The 25,049-nt window shown below is 39.4% G+C and overlaps 1 protein-coding gene across 2 annotated transcripts in view; it reads left to right on the forward strand.

The window, feature by feature from the left end:
• Window positions 1-25,049, forward strand: part of LOC150020030 (beta-casein-like) — a 110,585-nt gene that overhangs the window by 5,528 nt on the left and 80,008 nt on the right. The gene's annotated exons all lie outside the window — the stretch shown is intronic.

Raw genomic sequence — 25,049 nt, forward strand, 5'->3', positions numbered from 1 at the left:
AACTTTATAGTATTCATTTGCACCGTCTGTTCTCTGTAAATTTCAGACCCACCACTTTCATCATGATCCTTGTATCTGTTTCTTCTTTTTGAACCTACGATCAGAGTTTGGTCCCCACCCAGGCTTCTATACTACAACCTCCCAGAAACAACTCCATTTTAACCAAAATCTTATAGTTATAGGAACTTGATTTCAGATTAATGTTTTGGGCTGATTTCTGGCTTTCTCCTTGTCAGACATCTAGCCTAAACCATGCTGTGGTCATGCGACTCTCTTGTGAATGTCCCAGTCAAGGGGAGTAGCACCCCAGGTGCGTCTGCCTTAGTTCTCCCTCAGAATTCTGTTGATCGTCTTTTGTTTCTCATTCTGTTACATTAACAGTTAATTTCTTTATCAAGATTTTATGTTTTCTAATAGCAATGGCATTTTATTGTTCAAAATATATTTATATCTTGTTTTCCTTTCTCCTTCCCCTCTTTCTTTCTCCTTGCCTTCTTCCATCTATGAGTTTTTATTTACTCTTTTATTCTCTTTTATCTGCTTCTCTGTTATTTTTTCCTTTTCTTCTAGTTAACCTGGTTTACAAAGCCCTCAATGATCTGGCTCTTTCTTTGTTCTTCCCTTTTATTGCTTTTCACTCAGGTCCTTATTCATTAAGCTCTATGCCTGGAATGCTCTTTCTCTGATCACCAGGGAGCTCATGCATTCCTGACATTCATTTTAGGAATCACGGCACAAAAGGATAGTCCCAAGTTTTCCAAACTATAACAGCAGCTTCTATACATAAAATCCTGTTTAGATTTTCTTCAAAGCTTGTGCTACTATCTCATAATTAATATAATTGTTTACTTATTTGGTTAGTATTATTTATAATCACTTCTTTTTATATTTTTACCCTATGCCAGTAGAATACAAGAGTATAACTTTATTAGTGTAGAATCTTCGTTTTGTTTACTTCTTTATCCCCAGTGCCTGGCCCATAATCAGTAATCAAATATTTGTTGAACAATTGTATGATACCGTTCTTACTTGGTAATTCCAAAGACATTTTACATAATGATATTAAATGGCACCTACAACACTGACAAATATTGAAAGTCGCTAAAGTATCTGAGATATTATATTGTTTAATATAATTATTATTCTTTCTATAAATGTACACTGCCATACAAATATATTGTTAATGCTATGTATCTTTTATATTCCAAAAAATTATAGATCTAGCTTGATTTAAATACTTCTCTATGATAGAATCTGTTACCTCATTTCTGGTGAAATTACATGATAAATTTGGTAGGAGGATGTGGTAATTTGTAATTGTGTGTCTATCTGTAACATCTTAATCTACACCTTAGCAGTTGTAGAAAGTGTTTTTTTTCTTCTGATGCTACTTGAACAGTGAAAGGGGAACTGATATTTGTCGCTTGGGGAATAAGGCCAGATGTCAAATCTGATCATTTTGTCAAGGAGAGAAATGGAAGCCAGACTGGCAGACAGAAAAATCAGAAGTAGGAAAAAAATCACTTTTAAGTTTATGACAGATGATGCTATAAAAGGGAACTGCATGCTTATTCAATATAATAAGCTCAGTTTATGGAAATAAATGTAGGTAAAGGGGCTGATAGACATCACTCTGTCATCCTGCTCCACTTTGGGAACAATCGTCTCAGGCACCAGTGTTGGTCAATTGGTCATCCATCTTCACCTCACCTTGACCTCTGGAGTTAGTAATGAAGAAAAGTCATCTTTAGTTTCTAACTCTCCTTTTTCAGAATTCTCTGTCAGTCTTCGTAGTGGAGACTGTGATTCTCCAACCAGACCCCATTCAGGGATGAAGGACTTAATGCTCCAGCTGCTAGGAGTGTTGCCATGGACCGCCTAAACAGGATTTCCTCCCCTGCCTGCCCTAAGGCCATTCCTCCTTTGCAGGACAAGGAACAGCCCCCACCCACTTCACTAAAGGGCAAGTCTCTCACCAGCTCCAGAAATTTCCTGAGATTGACTGAAGCCTTTGTTAACTATACAGCAGCTCCACTCCTCCCTTTGCCTGTTCCTGCTTCCTTCCCCTCCTTTCTGTGGTGTTAATTCCAAAGACTCTTAAGTTTTCTGCATGTTAATCCTCACCTCAGCTGGCTTCCTGGGGGTCTTAGCCTGAGAGAGTCACCAAGACTTCAGTCATGAAAATATTATCTCTGGGTGACATGTTATAAAGATTTGATCATAGACCATCAAGTGTTAATTATTTCTCATCAGTTAGGTAGCCCTGAGTCACTATAAAGAATGAATTATTTCTGAGAAATAATGTCTAACTTGATAGTCTCATTTATAAAATTAATGCTATCTTTGTGTCTTGGGCCATAATTTAACATCCAAATTTAAGCTTCTCATTAGTCTTGTTATTATATATTCTAGGGATTAGATATAAATTGAATAAGATCCAGCATTATTTAATATGATGGGTATACAATGCTTACACAGAAAACCATAAAACCCTATGTTCAGAATCCCTGGTAAGAGATTTTTGCAAGTTATTCTTTTTTTATAGAGTGGTTTATAAAACTTGTCCTCCACCATGTTGTTTCAAAACATTTTGGGGGGTGGGGAGGAGAAAAAGAGAGAACAGAGACCACACCAATGTAAGAAGCACCTGGCATTTTTGCAGAGTGTGCACCAGGAAGTTTAGCACTGCATGCATTTGTGGAATATACCAAGTTAGGAGCAGGATAACCAGGCCTATGGACATTTAAATTTTCAAAAACCATCATAAAACCTCCTAGTTTATTGTATTAACTTATTACTTATTTTTTTTAGCCATTTTTATCTCAAAAAGGAGCTGTGTAGTGTTGACAGTAAGAGCATGAACTCTATAGTCATTTTGCATGTCTCTAATTTTAACTGCCAGCTGTAAGCTCTTGAATTGTGGGCAAAGTTTAAATCTCTTTGAAGCTCAGTTTACCTTTCTGCAAGGGAAATACTTCACAGGGTTGTTGATATAATTAATGGTCTAAGCATATGAAAACATCTATTGTTAATTACATTAAGTATTAGACTGTATGTACCATGTGCATGTCAGGGTCTGACACGAGATTGGCACTGAATATTTGTTGAATTAATGAAATAATGAGGCATAATACACAAAAATACTTATTCTTACAAAGACCAACATGGTAAATTGAATGGCATTTTGTGTAAAAGTAAAGTGAAAAGTAAAGAGCCAGTGTGATATTAGAAATAAAAGATCCATAGAGCCCTAGGATAGAGGTAGGCCCCTGAACCAAAATTAAGATATAAATTATCAATCAATTAGTCATTTAATTAAAAATACTTTTGAAATTTTCCAAAATATCTATTCCAATATATCATTATGAAGAATTCACTTGAGTCCACCAACCCCTCTGATCCTCAAATTTTATCCTTTCTTTTTCAGTCAATAGTGTGCTAGTAAACAAGATCTCTGACAAACAAAAACAAAAACAAAAACAAATGAAAACCCTTATTTGTACTACCTCCAAATTTCCATATGTAGATATTCTCACCAAGGCCCACATCCAATTACCAACTGTTTAACAATTGGCTTTAAAAATTTCTAAATATTTAAAGATTGAATCTCAAGGTACAGCTCCACAAATTAATGCCTTTACATAATGGGTAAAGGTTGAATCATATAGTTTGGTTGCCCTGGTCAAAAGTATTTTATATGATGTATTTCAACTAATGTATAAATCAACCATCAATTTATTCTGAGGATGTACGTATTTTGAGATTTGTGAAACTGACATTTGTTTAGTGCCACATATCAGGTTCTTGGTTATGTTCTCTAAATATATATTTTTTCAATTGATTCTCATAAGAATCTTCAAAGTATCGGTATCATCATTATCGTCGTCGGCAGCCGTCCGTCTCGAGAGACGATGGTGTAGCTTCTTAAGAGTCTATCTGCACCGCCGAGAATGGCTGTGCAGTCCGACTCGGGAGTGACACGGCATCTGTCTCCTCCCGTGTTGAATCGACATCTTGCGATGACGCTGGAGTGTCCTCTCCAGTGAAGCTGAAGCTACAGAGCCTGGGCAGGGTGATATGGAGGGTCTGCTGTTGCCCATGCAGCAGACCCCCCCTCTCTTCGCAGCTGAAGGGTCCAAGGGAAAGACGGAGTCAATACAGCTTGGCTTCAGGTGCGCCGCAGGAGTTGCCGGTGTTGACTACAACGTCAAACCGCCTTAGGGACTCCGGCTCCGGATTTTCTGTCGGGGTTTACTCCCTTAGCCTTTCCCCTGAAGAGGTATGCCGCAAGGCAGCGGAGGTTTTTTGGAATCAGAGTTTTCCTTCTCTGATGTGCCCTGACTGGAAGATCGAACCAGCGACACTTAGCTCGCAGGCCGACGCTCAATCCACTGAGCCAAACCAGCCTTATCATCATTATACTCATAAGGAAACTAAGACTCAAATAGGTTAAGTAATTTGCCCAAAGTAGCATAGTTTCTAGTGATAGAGCTCGGATTGGAACACAGGCCTTTTTCCAAAGCAAATGCTTACTTATTTCAACACCATTCTTTGTGTCTTTGCATGGGACCAAATATTGTATAATTTCTTCCCATATACTTTTGAGATATATTAAATAAATGTCATAATTTTCTTGATCAAAATTTCTTTCTCATCATTTGTTTACGAGTCCCAGATGTCTTCAATTATATAAATTCTGACATACATTCTGTTATAATCAATATCTCCCTAATTCTGAGTTTTGAGAAACTTACCTTAGATTGCTTTTGAGTTTTCTAAGACAAAGATGCTAAGCCAGAAAATTTATTTCTGCTTTTTTGGTAGTTTTAAAAACTCATTCTAATATAAGGAAATATGTCCATGATTGTTGTTCCAGTATACAGTTTAAGGGCCCTCAACTGAGATTACCAACCATGAAGGTCATGTAATAACAGTGCTTATTGTTCTGGTCACATTTCAGTGAAGGAAGTTTTATATTCTCTATTCCTTTTCCAAGAAGCTCTTCCACCTGCAGAAACAATCACAGCATCAGAAGCCAAGAACTAATAAGCCAATGTTACAGACAACTTTCTTCATTAAGGCTGCTTTCAGAAATGTAGAAATTGTGGAAACATCAATATTGTGTCTTCATTGAAGTATCTGCTTCATTAGATATTTTAGATTCAGTAGCCAAAAACATTTATAAATTAACAATCATTTTCTGTTTTGTCAAATAAGAATCCCATGTGACTTCTAATAAATGGTAATATTACTTACAAAGTATTCTTCTTTTCTTCTGAAATTAAATTCATGACTACATGAGATGCCTCATCACATTTCTACATGTATGTGTTATTATCTTCTGGAGCATAATCTTGCTTTCTCTTTTTCCATATATGGGTGTGTATACCAAACAAGTAAAAATTTATTTGCAAACTTCTGTAACATCACATTCAACACCTATTTATGAGTGATGATGCTAATTAGAAAATAATGTTTACTAACATGTAGATTGTGCAAGATAATATAATAAGTGCTTTCTTTACACAAATCAATTCAATTGTAATAATCTTTTTGCAACCGTGAGGTTTTAGATAGTGGCATTCTCACTTGATAGATCAATAATATGTAGATCACTGGTTCAGAAATCTCCACAAAGGTATGTGATTAGAGTGCCAGAGCCAGGATCTGTACCAAGGTTTGTACAACTCCAAAATTTATTGCAGACTTATTCCATAACCTTAATGTTTAAATTTTCATGTATGTGCACATTAAAAAAAAAAATTCCACTCAGTAAACTGAATCGTGTTTTGGCATGGGTCTAATGGGTATGAATCTACACTTCTACAAATGTTTTTTTTTTGTATCCTGTTGTAACATCCATGCATAGGAGTTGAAAAAGTATAATATTTATTAATAATTTACTATTAAAATATTCCTTTCTGTTGTCATTATTGAGAAAAAGATCAATTTCTCATGCTGTCGTTTATTGGGCAAAGATTAAAAAAATAGTAATGAGATAAATTTATTGAAAATGCTACAAACTAAGTTCTAATCCTGAAGGTATGAAAAAGTATTAATGAGACTGAGTCACAAAATTGGCAATTAACCTTTATAAAGGAGACAAAAGTAGCCCATGAGTAAACATTGTGCAATGATTTGCAAAATGTCTGAGGATGGGTTACCTGTCTAAGCCCAGGCTTTAAGTAAGTGTTAGGTTGGGTGGAAATGACTCTCTTAAAAACCAATGGGAATAAAACAATTTGTGGGAAATCATTTTGAAGCAGCATGAGCTGTCTGGGTGCAAAGACAGCAGAAATAACCACATGGACCCTCTTTCTTTGGTAATTAGCCATCCTGATTTTTCTGGAAGATAAAATTTACTGAGCAGTCATGTTAATTATTTGCTCCAGTGAAGCATGCTCATGGGGTCTTCTTGTTTAAAAAGCAGTTTGCATGCTTGGGGCCTTCACACAAATTCTAAGCCGAGGATATCACTGAAAGCTGAAACAAATAAAATCTCTATTGTAAGTAGAGTTTTTGAAGACACTTTTAATACTTCTTCACAAAAATATGTCTAAAAGAAGACAGCATCATTTTATGTTGGATGACAGAATGAAGTTTCTAGTTCTGTATTTCATAGAGACTACAGAGAACTTCCATGAGTAGCTGAGCCTTCAGATAAAAATGCTGTTGGAACAAATGGATACAGTTTGAGCTCAGAAAGAAATAATTGTGAAAACATGGCCTGGGGCTAAATGTGAGCATTTAACAAAATGCTTTTTAGAAATCACTGGCAGTTTGATTGTGATATTGGGAAATTCTTGGTAGAAGTTCCTAGAAAACAAATGCATTACTCTTTCCCTTTAATTGTCAAAAAATACCAAAGAATTCAAGGACATGTTCTACCCAATGGCATGTGTCCAGGTAAGTGAGACGGTAATATGATTTCTGGATATGTAATCACCATAAAGTACCAAGCCTAGAGTAGGTCCTAAACTTTGACAAAAACAGCAGCTGTTTGTGAAGTATAATTTCAGCAAAATTTATGAGTCTCAAACTAGCATCTGTATAAGTGAGAAAGCCTGAAGTCTATAAGTAATTAATGCTCTTTGGATAAAAACTTTGTGAAGAGAATTCCTAATAAAACATGGGGTAGGGTGATACATTAAGATATCAACTTCCATAATCACATGAGTATGATAAACTTATTCATTATTACATTTATTGCATAAATGATATTGTTGATAGCATGGCTTCATCATCAAAAAATATTGAGTTTGAATTCCATTTCAGGTACTCATGAGTCATATAACTTTTCTGAACCTCTTTCTGTCTCTGCAAAATGGGAAAAATTACATACTTCTCTCCAAATAGCTACAGAAAGTAAATGCTACTAAATGGGAAAATGAATTGCTCATCACAGTAATGATTCTTAATAATCCATTTTAAGAGAAACTTGACACATCAGGTTTCCCAGGGAGAGGTCTTTAAGAGATAAATGTAGTTTTAAAAAGCCTCCTGAACTGATTTAAAAATATGTGACCCTCCACTCTAATTTAAATAACCAGGCTGTATTAAAGAAGAGTTACTTAGAAAAAATGTTAGATTTATCAGTAAAGAATAAAAAACTAATGCCCATATACCTATCCCTTGCTGTTCTATATTTTTTTCAAACATTCCCTGGTTTATTGGTGAGTTTAGTATTCACAATGGATTCTTTTTGCTAATCTTGGTATTCCTTATTAAAGTGCAGATAATTTCTTCCTTCAATTCTAACAATGATCCAGATCTAGCAATGATCTAGAGTAATTGTATTGAGAGCACTTACATTCTAATAGATGAGACTTACATATAAACAAATGAGTGTGCTACTGTTTGATGAGGATAGAATAGAGGTAGGACCGTGTGTGTGTGGATCAGGGGTGGAGTGGGCTGATAAAACTTTATAGGGCAGAGAACCCCTGTGCTGGGCCCTGAAAGAAGAGTAGGAATTCACCAGTCAGACATAGCTGGAACAAAAAATTCAAGCAAAATGTACATCATGAACAAATGCCTAGGGCATGGCATAGCTTGGCACTTTGCGGGTATAATTATTGATTTAAGATAATTAGGATATAGGATTCCTGTGGAAAGTGATGAGAGATGAGGTATGGCAGGTACTTAGAGGTCACATCATCGAGGATTTTCTAAGACAAGTAAATGCACTTGGATTTTATCCTATTCATCATTGACATCTATCAATTAAACAAGAAAAACATGTATTAGTCATCAGTAATGTCTGGCATATATTTCCATTCCTCCTCCTGGTTGCATATAAAGTTCTGCTTATCAGCCCTTGAATTTAGTGACTTGCTATGGCCAGTTAAATATAAGTAAGAAATAGCAAGCGCCACCTCTGGCTGGAAGCTTTCAGATAATTCACCCACCACTGTCTTTCTGTTGTGGCCACTAGCAATGTTCTACATGTTACCTCTTCCATTAATATGAATTCCTTCAATTTGGATCCCTCAGAGAGAACAATATGAAACAGAACTTCTTATTGACCTAGAGTGAATATGCAGTGTAAAGAGAAATAAATCTTGTAGTTTCATGCTACTGAGATTTGGAGGTTCTTACTGCAGAATAATTTAGCTTACCCTTATTGTTACTCTGTCATATTATTACCTTGCCAAATACTTTTTTATTAAAATGTAGATTACTCAAATGTATTTTCTCCATAACCCTACTAAGTTTTTCTTTCCTAGGATTGTTTCATTCATCTCATTTTCCAGTGGCAGCAATAAGCTGCACCGGCATAAGGTCATTCCAGCTCTGTGATATGTTACCCAAGTGACTTCAAGAGAGCCACAGAAACTTTACACCTTAGTTTATTTGTCTGTAAAATAATACTAATCATATCTGTTTTGTGGGACTATTGTAAAAATTAAACCACATTCCTGGAGAGAATTTAGCAAGATGACAATGTAGGCAGACATGGCTTACTGCACACAACCACATCAAAATTACAACTAAAATGTAGAACAGCCATCAGCAGAACCATCAGAAATCAAGTTGAATGGAAGTCTGACAACTACGGAATTAAAGAAACCACATACATTGAAATGGATAAGAGGAGTGCAGATGAGGAATAGGTTGGTTTCTCATCCACATGTGGTGGGTAAAAATTTGGGAGGAATATCTCAGGAGTGAGGAATCCCAGCCCCACACCAGGCCCCCAGCCCAGGGTTCCAGTGCCAGGAAGAGAGTCCTCACAACTTTTGGCTGCCAAAGACCAGCAGGGATTGAGTCAGTGGAAGATTGAGGGAGCCATAAGCACTTCCTCTTAAAGAACCCACACATGGACTCGTCTGCTCAGACTCACTCCCTCTGAGCTCCAGGACCAGGATAGAGCTTGAAAGGCACCAGTGGTATACAGGGAGAAACTGAAGTGTCTGGCATCAGGGCCAGCAGAGGCTATTGTCTCTTTTTTAAACCCTCTCCCAACAGAGCCAGCAAGCTGGTGCTGTATCTGAGACTCCATCAATCTGGCTAACAATGTTTGACATGCGTTGGAGTTACCCAGAGACTCTGCCCCACCCAACTTACAGGCCCATCCAATCTGCTTTCCCATATGAATGGCTGATCTTGACTCATGCTTCACAACTTCCTAGATCGTATCAAACAAGCAATATTTGGCCTCAGTGAGCTCCAGGCTTGGCATGACCAGGAGACAGCCTAGATTCAGAGCTTGGCTTCACATGGGAATCTCCAAGCCCAGTACAAGTAGTAGCCATCTCAGATTGCTTTATAGATAAGGCAGGGTGCTCTGGGAAAAACACAGGTGGGGCTGATTTTGGCTTATCCCATTTGGGAAACCCCAGAGCCAGAACACCCAGTGGACAGCTACAGACCACATCAGAGCACCACCATCCTGTCCCTGCACTGCTGATTCTCCACAGAGGGCAGAGGTTGGTGATCAGTGGTTACAGCCAGTCTTTGCAGCTGACTTCCCTGGACAAATCCCTCACATTGATCTGCCAACAGCAACTGAGGCTCAACTATAAGAGGAGAATAGACTAAGCCCAAATGAAGGGCACATCTTGAGTACCCAGCTGGGGTGATAGGGAAGGCTGTGCCACTGGACCCTACAGGACACCCACTACATTGGGTCATACAACCAAGACATGGACTCAAAGCAGCTCTACCCAATAAACAGAAACAAACACAGGGAGGCTGCCAAATCAAGGAGGCAAATAAATTTGGCCCAGGTGAAAAAACAGAACAAAACCCCAGAAAAAGTACTAAACAAAATGGAGATATTCAACCTATCAAATATAGAGTTCAAAACACTGATAATCAAGATGCTCAGGGAAATGATTGAGTATAGCCACAAAATAAATGAAGTAGTGAAGGTTTACAAAGTGAAATAAAGAAAAGTCTGCAGGAAACCAACAGTAATGGGAAGGAAGCTGGGATTGAAATTAATGATTTGGAACAAAAGGAAGAACTAAACGTTTACTTGAAACAGCAAGAAGAAACAAGAATTGAAAAAAATGAGGAGAGACTTAGGAACCTCTGGGATAAATTTAAACATACCAACATCCAAGTCATAGGGATACAAGAAGGATAAGAGGAAGAGGAAGAAATTGAAAACTTATTTTAAAAAATAATGAAGAAAAATTTCCCTAATTTGGTGAAAGAAATAGACATACAAATCTAGGAAGCACAGAGAGTCCTAAATAAGTTGAACCTAAAGAAGACCACACCAAGACATATCATAATTAAAATGCTAAAAGTTAAAGATAAAGAGAGACTCTCAAAAGCAGCAAGAGAAAAGGAGAGCATTACCTACAAAGAAGTTCCCATAAGACTATCAGCTGATCTCTCAAAAGGAACTTTGTAGGCAAGAAGGGGCTGGCAAGAAGTATTCAAAGTGATGAAAAGCAAAGACCCACAGCCAAGACTACTCTGTCCAGAAAAGCTATCATTTAATATGCAAGGGAAGATAAAGTGTTTCCCAGATAAGGTAAAGCTAAAGGAATTCACCATCTCACCATCATCAAGCCATTATCATATGAAATGTTAAAGGGACTTATTTAAGAAAAAGAAGATCAAAACCATGAACATTAAAATGACAACAAACTCACAACTATCAACAACAGAACCTAAAAAACAAAAACAAAAACAAACTAAACAAACAACCAGAACAGAACAGAATCATAGGTATGGGAATCATTTGGAAGGTTATCAGTTGGGAAAGTGGAGGGGAAAATGGGGAAATGGTATAGGGATCAAGAAGCAGAATTGGTAGGAACAAAATAGACAGGGGGATGTTAAGAATAGTATAGGAAAGGGTGAAGCCAGAGAACTTACATGCATGACCAATGGACATGAATTAAGGGTGGGGACTGCTGGAGGGACGGGGAGGTACCAGGTGGAGGGAGGCAAAGCGAAAAAATTAGGACAACTGTAACAGCATAACCAATAAAATATACTTAAAAAATAAATAGAATACAGCTTGGAAGTACTTTATAATGGATACTCACAAATCGGAATCTGTTACTATAATTATTATTAATGCTGATAATATTTCTACTTTATTCATGTCAATCTCTCTACCTCTGGTGCTTAATTTCCATAACAGGTAATCATGTACGTGACCAATCACAGCCTTCCTTTGAATTTCAAATCCTGTAACTCTGTAATTGATGTCTCAGCATTTTTTTGAGCTTCACTGATCTAATGATACTCTTTATGATTTCTAATTACAAATTCACTCTTGAAACACCATCTGCTACTTGATGGTTCACATTTATAAATATGAGTATATACTTATACAGATTTTTTCAAATTTTACTTTAGGGTGCAAAATCCTCAATATCTATAAACTATGCCTAGAGCCAGTCAATGCTACAAACTGCATGACTATTTGTTTGTAGATGGAGTAATAATAAAATAAATATCATTGGACTGTATTGATAAGAATAAGCTACAGGCAACAGATCCCTAAATAAATGATGCTCAAGCACGATGTGTGTGTGTGTGTGTGTGTGTGTGTGTGTGTGTGTGTGTGTGTGAGACAGAGAGAGGGAGAGAGAGAATATGGTTGGTGATGCGTAATTGTTACAGGATTAAGTTTTTCTCCCTATCCTGTTTGTTTTTGGACAGATTGTTAACATAGAATTAGTAAAAGAAAATTAATAGAATATAAAATCAGAGACTTGAACACACGAGTCTGAATCTCATCACTTTTGGGTGTTTCATTCACCTAAATGATCCTGTGGCTAACTAACCAAATAAAAATGTTATTTTTAGTGCCAGACACAGCTGTTTGTATGTAGCTTCTTAGAATGTTGTTCTAAGATTTTTAAGGCTAAATCAATTAGTAATGGCTTCAATAGGCACAGCATGGGCCCCATGACATGACAAAACTGTCAGACATAAAGCAGGTTATATAGGCTACCTATATATGCAGTATCTGCTTGTGCATCACCACATGGGGGCACTCTCTCGACAAGGCATACACATGTTTAGTCGTTTCTTCAATGTAATTCTTTCTAATAGAAAATATAAATTGCAATTTATCATACTACATTCTAAATTTTCCACACACTAGATCCATGATATATAAAATACATTTCGTATAATTGTAGGTAACTTAAACTTAATTTCAGCCAACTGGATATGTTGAAGAATCTTCAAGACTACAGATACTAACTAGGGCAAAAGGACAAATTATGCTGGATGGATTTGTGGTTAAGGTGCTCATTGGTAATTATAAATGTGGATGCATATCTGGTACTTTTTGTAAGTAAAATGTGGAGGTGTAAAAATTTAAAAAATTCAAACTTCCTTTGTCTGAAGAGCTTTATAAGTGTTATAAATCAAAGTATGAAATCTAGTATGTGATGAATAGGTGCTATTTGTTTGATTCTTCTGTTTGTTAAGTAATGTAAATATACAGGGGTGTGCAAAAGTAGGTCTACAGTTATTCATATGGAAAATAATACAATAATTAATAAATAATAATAAAAGAATAAACTGTATTTCACATATTCACAACCTTTTCCCACCCCTGTATACAGCCATTTGAAAATAAGGCAACATAGTGGTATCCCTTGCAGTGAGAATTAGTTAAAATCTGGAGATGATTTATTTTTTATTTGTATTTAATCTTAATTAAATATTTATATATATTTTAATGTGGCAAGCTTTCAGAAAATGTTAAATGCTAGAAGAAACTCAGTGCCAACTCAGAAGCTTTGAAAATGATCCCTTAAGCTCTGTGGCAACATTCAGAAGTATATCCTCTTTCCGTAAGAATTCCACTTAGAAGGGCATAGGCTAAGGTCACTTATGGCAGTAGAGAACAAACACATCCAAAGCATTAATCAGGAATAGAATTTAGTACAAGGAAAATTAAGTGATGGCAGAACTCAATGGAGACATTCACAAACAAGAACAGAGACATATTGTTTGCCAACCAGAGAAAAGCCAAAGGAAACAAAGACACGTGGAAATGTCAATAGAACTGAGTTCATCCCAAATAAAGCCAGTGGCTTACTCAAGCTGTCTCATGGACAATGCTAATATTTGGTTCATTAAAGTTTAAATGGATAGGCAGGAGGCCAGTCACCTGTGTGCATACCCAAAAGCATGATTAAACAGCATTTTTGTCAGCTGTTTATGTGGCTCAGCCATTTCAAGGGGCAGATTTTTTTAAATCCATGAGTTCTGCTTATCACCTGCTCACTGATGCCAGACTTTTCCCCCAAAGAAGGTGATTCTATTTTTAGTTTGAGCTTTTGAATTCCATTCTGTGGGTGCTAAAAAAATATTAATACTTTTCCTCCCATCCTCTAGACTCTTCTAACTAGGCTAATAATCAAATTAATAGAAATAGATTAACAGGAGAAAATTACAGCTTAATACAAGCTCATGGGTTAATTATATAGTCTTAATGATTCCATAAAAAGTCTAAAGACAAGGAGGTAATCTTGGATATATAAGACATTTTTGGACAAAAAGAAAAGGAGGATAGAACATTAGATTTCAGAAGTGAGAATGAGTGATTTACAGGTAGTCGAGGAAGAGCAGAACACACATGGAGGGAAAATTCTGTTAGGCAACTGAGAAATAATGGGATGCAGTGAGTATCTAGCTAACATGCTTGAAGCTTCCTGATAGAGTGAAGATACTTATGGTGGTTAAGCCAAGGCTCCCTTCCTAAAGCAGGTCTTTTTTATAGAGTTTTGAACTCTGTGTGAATGGTGCCTCTTTGTAAGCAGTGCTTGACCATTTACCTAAATGCATAAGTGAATAGATTATTTTCAAAATCTAAACCTTCTCCAATGCTAAAAATCATCCTCCCCACCATTATACTCATTCCACTCACATGGTTGTTAAAAGATAAATTGTTCTCATTACTCAGATTAACATTATCTCTTCCATGTTATAATGGAATGATCCAGTTTTATATTAGGAGTTAGGACTTGGAATCTCAGAAGGTGAGAAATGGAAGTGCAGGCTAGCCCCTTAAAGGAGAAGTAGCTGGAAAAGGTCATTTACACTGTTAAGCTATCCTCGAGTGCAAAAACTAAGAAAATATCACATGCCATTGTTTTAAAATGTCCGATGAGTTTATGTCTCCAGGTTAAATTAACCATTAAGATATTGGGAAGAATCAATAAGACTTTATCACTGGTAGGATAAAGGAAGACAAGAATATAAAGTCAAACATATCTTTTCTTGGGACAACTCAAAGATGGTGAAATGTAGGTTGGATATAGAGGTGTTGGGGGAGGGTCACCTTTGATGGCTTGTTCTACACCTGCTACTTCTTTCAGGAGGAATATTTTGGTCAGGAACAAAATGAATTGAAACAATCTATACATTCTATTTGTGATGTATACTTACTGTCAGGAAAGTTTATTGTTGAATTGTATTTTAAGTTCTAACAATATTTTAAAGTTATAGAATTAATTTTTTTCTTAAAACAGAACTGAAGAAAATATGTATATATAATTATTACTTCTGTAATTAAGATGACTGAAAAAGAGAAAGCAGATCAGACATTTTAATATATAATAATAAATAAAATTTTAAAGAACAAAAATATTTTATATAGATTTTATTGACTTCTCCCTCTCTACCTAAAAAATATTAGTTCGTATTCACACAATGTATAAAGTCTCATAAAATCAAAATTAGATTTCACCAGCTTTATAATTTCCATGTTTTTTTTCACTGCAACTAATTTTTTATGTAAACTCTTGAGCATAAATAACCTTTTAAAGTAGCAGATGTATAATAGGTACTGGAAAAAATTCAGGACATTTCTTTTATAATTTAGTCATTTGTATGTGTGCATGCAGTATGTATGGGTTTCTGATAGCCTGATTGGTACTATCATATGCTGATACTGCCATTAAAAACTCTTACTTCGTCTATTATAATGAGAAATATTTCCTGAGAGACTTTAAAACATTTTTACGAATGGATAATTAATAATAACATTCATAAACTAAATATTTTATCTTGAACTATTTATTAAATTTTATTTGTAATATATTGAAAACAACCAAAAGAAAAATGAATATAGCAATTGTCATGTGTTAATGAATTTCAGCTTTTAAATTAGTTGGGCAATGTATATGTCAATACTTAGAAATGTTGTTTGGATTATGCTGTTACTGACTCCTACTGAGAGTGAATCAACTCCTTTCTATAATCATTTAATGATTGTAGAAATATTTTGCCAACAAATCAAATAAAACTTTGTTATTTTCCTGCAATAGATAATTATTTGTACAATTTAAACTGATTTTTGAAGGGCTGAAAGAATAAGGACATAGAATTACAGTGGCCAGATTGTCTCTGTCCCTCTTGATCATCTTGCTGCACAAGTGGAGTCTCTGGAGCAGCATGACCAGGAATCCAGTAAGAAATGTAGAAACCCAGGCTTCACTGCAGACCCACTGAATCTGAACCTGTGAGCTAACAAGATCCTCAGGGAATTTTTATGCCAACTAGAGAAGCACTGAAGAAGAGAGAGAGGGAGGGAGAGGAGGAAGAAAAGAGAGAGAGAAGGCATAGGATGGGGGAGGAGAAGAATGGAAGGGAAGAGAGCAGAATGAATGAGATTGAAATGGTGATTGGGGAGGGATTTGGGCAAAGGAGGGAGGAAGAGACAGAGGTTATAGATGTTTTTGGCCTGTGTTGCTTTAGTATAAAACAGTGGTTCTGAGGCAGGGGCAGATATGAGGATTGGGTTTTTCCAAATAATATATCTAATGCCTATATGGTAACTCTTCCTTCAAGTTGATAACTAGTAGTTTAAAATATTGATAATTTATCTGGATCAACTTTTTAAAAATGTTGATTTTCTAAACATGGACTGGTTATTTCTAGAAGTAATGAATTCAAAATTTCTGAAGGTGTTCATTAAGTGATCAGATAATCATTTGTTTTCTATCATTTACTTCCTCCACACCCTATTCTTTTTTCTATTTTAGATGAAAAGAACTCTTGAGTTGGCATCACTGACTCTGTGGTCCTTTCTGAATGTGAGACTTCCTCTTATAAATTTTTTAATCCATTATCATGCATGACTTATGGAAATGTCATGATATTCTCTTCTGTAGATACTTCCTAAACTTCTATGACCAAAAGAAGAGTTTTTATAATGAGAAAAAATGTAGTTTATTTACAATATTGAATCAAAGAATTCTAACTAGTCACTCTTCTGTAATATTTCTTGAGTTCTATGGTATCTTCGTGTTCCATATTAAGGATAAATCTAACTTGCTAGTAGTTTAATTTTTCTAATAAGTCCCTAACAACTTTGTTTTCCCTTCAGGAAACATTCTGAGGTATGTGGTAGTTACTATGGCCTCCCCTGCTCTGACTCTGGTATGTTTTTAGATCCCTGCCCCCTGTGCTCACATAAACCACCTACATGGATGAACCACCGGCATGGATGATCCACCGCATTACATGGATAGATGCAAAGTGGTCTGCCTGCAGTACTGGGGATGAGTCAGCACTGGGACCTGGTAGGCTGCTCCCCCAGTTCTCCCCTCAAAGCCACCACACCAAACTCTCCCCAAGCGTCTCCGGTCCTCTCTGCCTGTTCCTCCGCTTGAGCCCAGGCGTCCGCATCGTTTAGAGCTGCGACTCAGAACATGGCGCGTTCCTAGAAGCCGCTTTCGGCATCAGTGGGCGGCGGCGCGTGGACTTGCAAGCGTGGGGCGCGGGACCAACCGACGCCACTTCGTGTTGGACAGTGGAAGCTGGAGAGCCGGGCTATTCGGACTGAGCCAATTGGTTTCCATGGATCTCAATAGTGCCAGCACTGTTGTTCTTCAAGTCTTAACTCAGGCCGCCAGTCAGGATACTGCTGTGTTAAAGCCAGCTGAGGAGCAGTTGAAACAGTGGGAAACACAGCCAGGTTTTTATTCAGTGTTGCTGGTAAGTTGCTTAAAAATAGTTATTATTTTTAATAAAATGAGACACTATTCTATTGTTTTAAAAACCTACTTGTGTTGGTGGTTTACTTAGTGAAACTGATCCAAATGTTTGGCTGCCATTGCACTGCCATTTACTAATTCGAGGCATGGCACTTGGAGGACATTTAAGAGATGTTTATTGTTGGGTGAGTATACCCAAGCAGGGTATTGGTAGTATCTGCTTAGAAGGTTACACTGCCAGTTTTCTATTTTAGCCTGTAAATGCTGCCCTCAAGACTGTAAAGGAGGAAAGAGGAAGGACATCTCTAAAATCAGAGAAGGAAAACTCTGACTCCAAAAAACCTCCGCTGCCTTGCGGCATACCTCTTCAGGGGAAAGGCTAAGGGAGTAAACCCCGACAGAAAATCCGGAGCCGGAGTCCCTAAGGCGGTTTGACATTGTAGTCAACACCGGCAACTCCTGCGGCGCACCTGAAGCCAAGCTGTATTGACTTTGTCTTTCCCTTGGACCCTTCAGCTGCGAAGAGAGGGGGGGTCTGCTGCATGGGCAACAGCAGACCCTCCATATCACCCTGCCCAGGCTCTGTAGCTTCAGTTTCACTTGAGAGGACACTCCAGCGTCATCGCAAGATGTCGACTCAACACGGGAGGAGACAGATACCGGTTATAAGCTCATCCGATTGGCGAAGGAAACGAGCGCCAGGGGTCTCCTCTGACGGTGGGAGAGGTCATCGCACCTCACTGGACAGCTACCGTCTCGCCATGGCTCGCCTGCCCCACTGGGTGCGTGGGGATCAGAGAGGCGCCTCTCGAAAAGTGGGCCACAAAACACCTGCACCAGTTAATTCCAAGCAAACAACAAGAAAGAAGCCTCCGGCTCTTCGCCTCGCTAGCTGGAACATCAGGACCATGTGCCCCGGACTTACTGCAGACCTTCCGTGGATCAAGGGTGCCAGGAAAACCGCTGTCATCGATAGGGAACTGGCACGACTAAACATCGACATTGCGGCTCTACAGGAGACCCGGTTGGCCGACAACGGAACTATCAGAGAAACCAACTACACCTTCTACTGGCAAGGGAAGTCTCCGGACCAAAAAAGACAGCACGGTGTTGGGTTCGCTGTGAAGAACACGCTTGTTAACTCCATAGAGCCACCCACAGGAGGCACAGAGAGATTACTTACCCTCCGATTGTCAACAACTTTCGGCCCAGTCAGCATTCTTAGCGCGTATGCCCCAACCCTCTGCGCCACCACCGAAGAGAAAGAACAGTTCTACCATGCACTGGACGAAGTGTTATCCAAGATTCCCAGAAGTAACGCTCTCTATCTCCTTGGAGACTTCAACGCAAGAGTAGGAGCCGACCACATGGCCTGGCCCACCTGCCTTGGAAACTTTGGGAGAGGAAAGATCAATGAGAATGGTCAGCGACTGCTTGAGCTTTTGTGTCACCACGGCCTGTGCGTGACAAACACATTCTTCAAGTGCAAAGAGATCCACCAGGTGTCATGGAGGCACCCCCGCTCCCGTCATTGGCACCAGCTTGACCTCGTCATCACCAGAAGAACGGATATTGGCAGCACCCTCCTCACCCGCAGCTACCACAGTGCAGACTGCGACACGGACCATGCCCTCGTGGTAAGCAAGGTGCGCATAATGCCGAAGAGGTTGCACCACTCCAAGATGAAGGGTCGCCCACGCATCAACACCAGTTGTGCCAGCAACCCAGTTAAGACCCAGCAATTCATCAACAAGATGGAAGATGCACTCGGCGAGGGAGTGGCGGCAGATGACATTATCGAATCCAATTGGCCATGTCTCCGCGACGCCATATACAACTCCGCCATTATTGCTTACGGGAAGAAAGAGCGGAAGAACGCTGACTGGTACGAGGCTCACTGGGAAGAAATGGAACCCGTGATCGAGGCTAAGAGGAAGGCCCTACTGGCTTACAAGGTCACGCCCACTCCCAGTACACTTCAAGCTCTACGGGCTGCCAGGAACAAAGTCCAGAAGACCGCCCGCCACTGTGCCAACACCTATTGGCTAAACCTGTGCAGAAGCATTCAGGAAGCCGCCGATATAGGCAACGCACGAGGAATGTATGAGGGTATCAAGAAGGCAACAGGCCCAATCCCCTCCAAGATCGCCCCCCTTAAGTCCAAGACAGGTGAGGTCATCACTGACCAGGTACAGCAAATGCGGCGGTGGACCGAGCACTACCTCGAGCTGTACGCAACGAAGAACACCGTAACAGACACTGCTCTTAAAGCCATCCCAGACCTACCAGTCATGGAGGAGCTAGACACCCCACCTACTGCGGCAGAGCTCGGCAAAGCCATCGACCGCCTCGCTTGCGGGAAAGCACCAGGAAGCGACGGAATCCCTCCAGAAATCCTAAAGAGCGGGAAACCAGTCCTGCTACAGCCGCTCCACCATCTACTCTGTCTCTGCTGGAAGGAGGGTTACATCCCCCAGGATATGAGAGACGCCAACATTATCACCATGTACAAGAACAAAGGAGACCGCAGCGACTGCAACAACTACCGGGGCATCTCTCTCCTCAGCGTCGTCGGCAAAGTATTCGCCCGGGTCGCTCTTGCCCGCCTGCAGACCCTTGCTTCCCGCGTCTACCCAGAGTCCCAGTGTGGCTTCAGAGCTGGCCGATCAACAGTGGACATGATCTTCTCCCTACGCCAGCTGCAGGAGAAGTGTCACGAGCAGCATAAACCACTCTACCTCGCCTTTATCGACCTCACGAAGGCGTTTGATCTGGTCAGTCGAAGCGGACTCTTCAGCTTGCTACGGAAGATTGGCTGTCCACCACATCTGCTTGCTGTGGTCATGTCCTTTCACGACAACATGCACAGCACGGTGTCCTACAACGGCGCAACCTCTGAGGCCTTCCCAGTCAGCAGCGGAGTAAAGCAGGGCTGCGTCCTCGCGCCTACGCTGTTCGGAATCTTCTTCTCCATGCTCCTCCAATACGCCTTTAAGGACTGCAGCGAGGGTGTCTTCATTCACACCAGATCCGATGGCAAGCTCTACAACCTGGCCCGTCTACGAGCCAAGACCAAAGTCAAAGAGGTGCTCATCCGTGAGATGCTCTTGGCCGACGACGCAGCTTTGACATCACACTCCGAAGAGGGACTCCAGCAGCTAGTCACTTGCCTTTCCCACGCATGCAAGGAGTTCGGACTAGCCATCAGCCTGACGAAGATGAATGTTATGGCTCAAGGCACGGGGACTCCCCCATGCATCACCATCGACGGATACACCCTGGAGGTTGTCAACGACTTCACTTACCTCGGGTCCACCATCTCGAGCTCTCTGTCAGTCGACTTGGAGGTCAACCGGAGAATCGCCAGGGCAGCCACAGTTATGGCCAGACTGAACCGGCGAGCGTGGAACAATTCCAGCCTCACTGAGAAAACCAGACTGCGCATCTACCAAGCCTGCGTACTCAGCACTCTCCTCTATGGCAGCGAGACGTGGACCACCTACGCAAGGCACGAAAGGAAACTCAACAGCTTCCACATGAGGTGCCTGCGACGCGTCCTGCATGTCGCCTGGCAGGATAAGGTCCCCAACACCGAGGTGCTGAAGCGAGCCAATATGAGCAGTTTGCATGCAGTTCTTAGCGAGAGACGCCTCAGGTGGCTCGGCCATGTCAAAAGAATGGATGCAGGCCGTATCCCCAAAGACCTCCTCTACGGCGAGCTAGCAGAAGGCCAGAGGATGACAGGGCGCCCAAAACTGCGGTTCAAAGACATCTGCAAAAAGGACATGACACAATGCTCCCATCAATCTCAACACATGGGAAGTTCAAGCAGACGACCGCCTAGCCTGGAGGCTCGCGGTCAGGCAAGGTACGTCACGCACGGAGGCTGCGCGCAACGAGGAGGCGGTCCAGAAAAGATCGAGGCGGAAGCAGCGTCAACAGCAGCAACAACGGCCATCTGCCTTCACCTGTAACAAGTGTGGCAGGGATTGTCACTCCCGAGTCGGACTGCACAGCCATTCTCGGCGGTGCAGTTAGACTCTCAGGAAGCTACGCCATCGTCTCTCGAGACGGACGGCTGCCGACGACGACAACGACAACGGTCTCAGTCAAAGAAAGTCACTCAGAAAGCGAATCATTTGAGTGTGGACTTAGAGCATGAGTAGAAAGTTAGCAGGCATATAAGATGAAGAAGTGCTACCTAGGCAAATATACATAGAAAAAGGTAGAGAACAAGAGAGAAAGATATATTCAAGTTCTGTGGAGTGTTTATTATCCTTCACTTGTTTATGAGGTCCTCATGGCCAGAACCATGTCTCATTCATCTTTTTAGCCTAGTCAGCCACTTTCCAGAAACAAGCTCAGACAGAGTGGATTGAGTAATACATTTTGAGGAAAAAAAATCAAAAGAAAATCTGCAACTTCAATGTTGTTTATCATACTTTAGAAATGTACATAAATAAGCAACATTTGCCCAAGACCCAAGAGTTCTGAGTTTTATCTTTATAAACCTGCTAGAAAACAGCAGGGATATAAGATTAGGTTAAGAATTTTTAAGGAAAATCCAGTCCTTTTTTTTAGTATGCACATGAATATGGTTTATTCTAATTGTAATTTGCCAGATCTCATTACAGACCCATTTGGCTTTTAGCATTTAATTCTTTGTATTATCCAGATATTTGATTAAGTATGTTAAATTTTTTATATCACTGTCTTTTTAAAACACGATGAACTGTATTTAAATTTTTAACAATATGTTTATATTAATGTGACTTCAGGTTTTAAATTTATTATGACCCTGATATTGGGTTCCCAGTAGTTCAAAATATTTATCCTACTTATAATATGAGGCAGGGGTTTAGATATAAGGAAAATATGTTGCTTATGTTTCACTCAGTTTCTTATAGAAATACTGTACTTCTTAGAGAAATAGAAGGATACTGATAATCCTAGAATCCATATTTAAGAAGCAGTGTGCTGGTTTGCATTCTAGATTCATGCTTAAGCCTTTTAAAAATTGTACCTAAGAGTTTACCAACTGGTAGTTTCAGAAGTCCGCTGCCTTGCGGCATACCTCTTCAGGGGAAAGGCTAAGGGAGTAAACCCCGACAGAAAATCCGGAGCCGGAGTCCCTAAGGCGGTTTGACGTTGCAGTCAACACCGGCAACTCCTGCGGCGCACCTGAAGCCAAGCTGTATTGACTCCGTCTTTCCCTTGGACCCTTCAGCTGCGAAGAGAGTGGGGGGGGTCTGCTGCATGGGCAACAGCAGACCCTCCATATTACCCTGCCCAGGCTCCATAGCTTCAGCTTCACTGGAGAGGACACTCCAGCGTCATCGCAAGATGTCGATTCAACACGGGAGGAGACAGATACCGGGTCACTCCCGAGTCGGACTGCACAGCCATTCTCGGCGGTGCAGATAGACTCTTAAGAAGCTACACCATCGTCTCTCGAGACGGACGGCTGCCAACGACGACGACGAGTTTCAGAAGTATTGACCTAGATCCTAGACCTATGATACACTTTGGCTTGAACAGCTCTTATCACTGGTTTTCTCTAAGAGCCATGTAGATGTCCAGCTATATATTCCACATCTCTACTTGGGTGTCTCTTAGCATCACATATTTCATGTAATCAAAACAGACTCTGATTTCTTTTCCTCCTACCTCAAACCCAATTTATTAACTAATTTTTTGCTCTGTTTTTTCCTTTTCATCATCTCAATTTTTCAGTCTCAATTGCTGCCATCCTAGATCAAGCCATCCTCATCTTCTACTAGACTCTTGCAGCAACCTTTGAACTTATCTTTGTTCTACCCTGGTTGAGGTTCTAATGTTCACTCAGCACCCAGAGTAATTTTTAAAGTGAAAATCAAACCTTAACACTACTCTACTGAAAACTCTCTGATGTGCTCCGATTATTGACTTAGAGTAAAATGGGAAAGTCTTTACCAATGCATAGGACCTGCATACCTCTTTGTCTTCATCTTTACTTCTTTTCGTCTTGCTCACCCATATGAAGGTTCTGGCTTTTTTTTTTTTTTCTGAGCTTGACTGGCTCTTTCCTGCTTCAGAGCATTTATACTTTCAGTTCCCTCCTCCTGTAGTGTTCCCCTTGTAGGGTTTTGTATCATTCACTCCTCTCCATTCTACTCTCTGTCCAACACCCACTAGCTCAAGAAAGCCTTCTTTGACCCTCCAAATTATACAGCATCTCTTACTCTGTCACTTTGTCAGCTTAACTTGCTTCATGTTTTTTCTTCATAAGGCTTTTTTAAAAAACATGTAGATTTTATTGCAAATCACTTGTTGATTGCATGAGTGTACCTCAGAATACAAGGTGCATGAGGAGTTGAAATTTGTCTTATTATCATGGTGATTATCTCCAGCATCTCTTTATGCATGATGTGTAATAGATACTCAAAAATACTTATCAAATGAGTGAATATATATAGAATAATATAAAGGTAACTTCCTGGCCATTGGATAAAAATTATTGAGGTTTACTGTATACTTACTGACCCAAATAACTTTAACAATTTTTTATTTCTCTCCATCATGTAGCAGAAAGAGAATTAGAAGAGGTATATAGTTAAAACCTTACTGCTTTGTTGAGCAGAGCCAGAAAAGGTACTCCTACACTAAAGTATATTGTTATAAGATATTTAAATTTTGTGTTAAATTATCTTGAAACCCCCTAAAACTCCCTATCACAGCACCATATTTTAGTTTTCTATCACTTGTTTTATCCTTATCTTAACATTTCACTTACTTATTTTCTCTGTAGCTCCCCGGTAATGTAATTCCACTGAAAGCAGGCCCCTTGCTAGTTTTGCTCACACCTATGTTTTCAAAAGAGCTCCTGGCACAAATGAGATTGAAAAGCTTTGTGTTGAATGAATATCTTTGGGCAAAACTCAAGGAATAATACGTGAGATCTTATTTCATTAGATGTGTTACTTAGTCTATGATATTCTATTTTTAAATTTTACTTAGTAAATTAGCTTGATTGATTCCCAGTCAGAGCACATGCCTGGATTGTGGCCCATGTCCGCCCTAGGGCACGTGAGAGGCAACCAGTTGTTTCTCTCGCACATTGATATGTCTCTCCCTCTCTTTCCCCCTCCCTTCCCTTTTTCTAAAAATAAATAAATAAAATCTCTTTTTAAAAAGAACATAATAACTTCTAGTAAAGTGAATTTATGGGTACATACATATAGTTATTAATTAGAACATTTTGAAACAAAGGTACAGAATAACAAGTTTGTCAGGCCAATTATTAAACAGTATTGGGCTACCACTTTATACAAAATAAAATGTGATGCACTATGAGTAACAATAAAATGTTTTTAATGTAATGTTTATATTCTTTTTAGGTGTTAGTATCCCAAACTGTACCTTAAAATTAAATAACTATGACAATCATTACCATTTAAAAAATACTTTTTAAGATTCCATAGATAGCTAACTTTGGATTTCAGCATTTCCTTCACCTGCTTCCCAGTATATCAAATAATTGCATGTTAAGTAATTTATGATTAATTTAAGGTACAATAAGTATAATGTATTGTTAGAATCTTAACTTTCATTCCTGGTATAATCAACAAAATTTTTCTCCCA

Source organism: Furipterus horrens, unplaced genomic scaffold (genome assembly GCF_987537825.1).
Source record: "Furipterus horrens unplaced genomic scaffold, mFurHor1.1.pri manual_scaffold_2, whole genome shotgun sequence".
In the NCBI taxonomy this organism is placed as follows: domain Eukaryota; kingdom Metazoa; phylum Chordata; class Mammalia; order Chiroptera; family Furipteridae; genus Furipterus; species Furipterus horrens.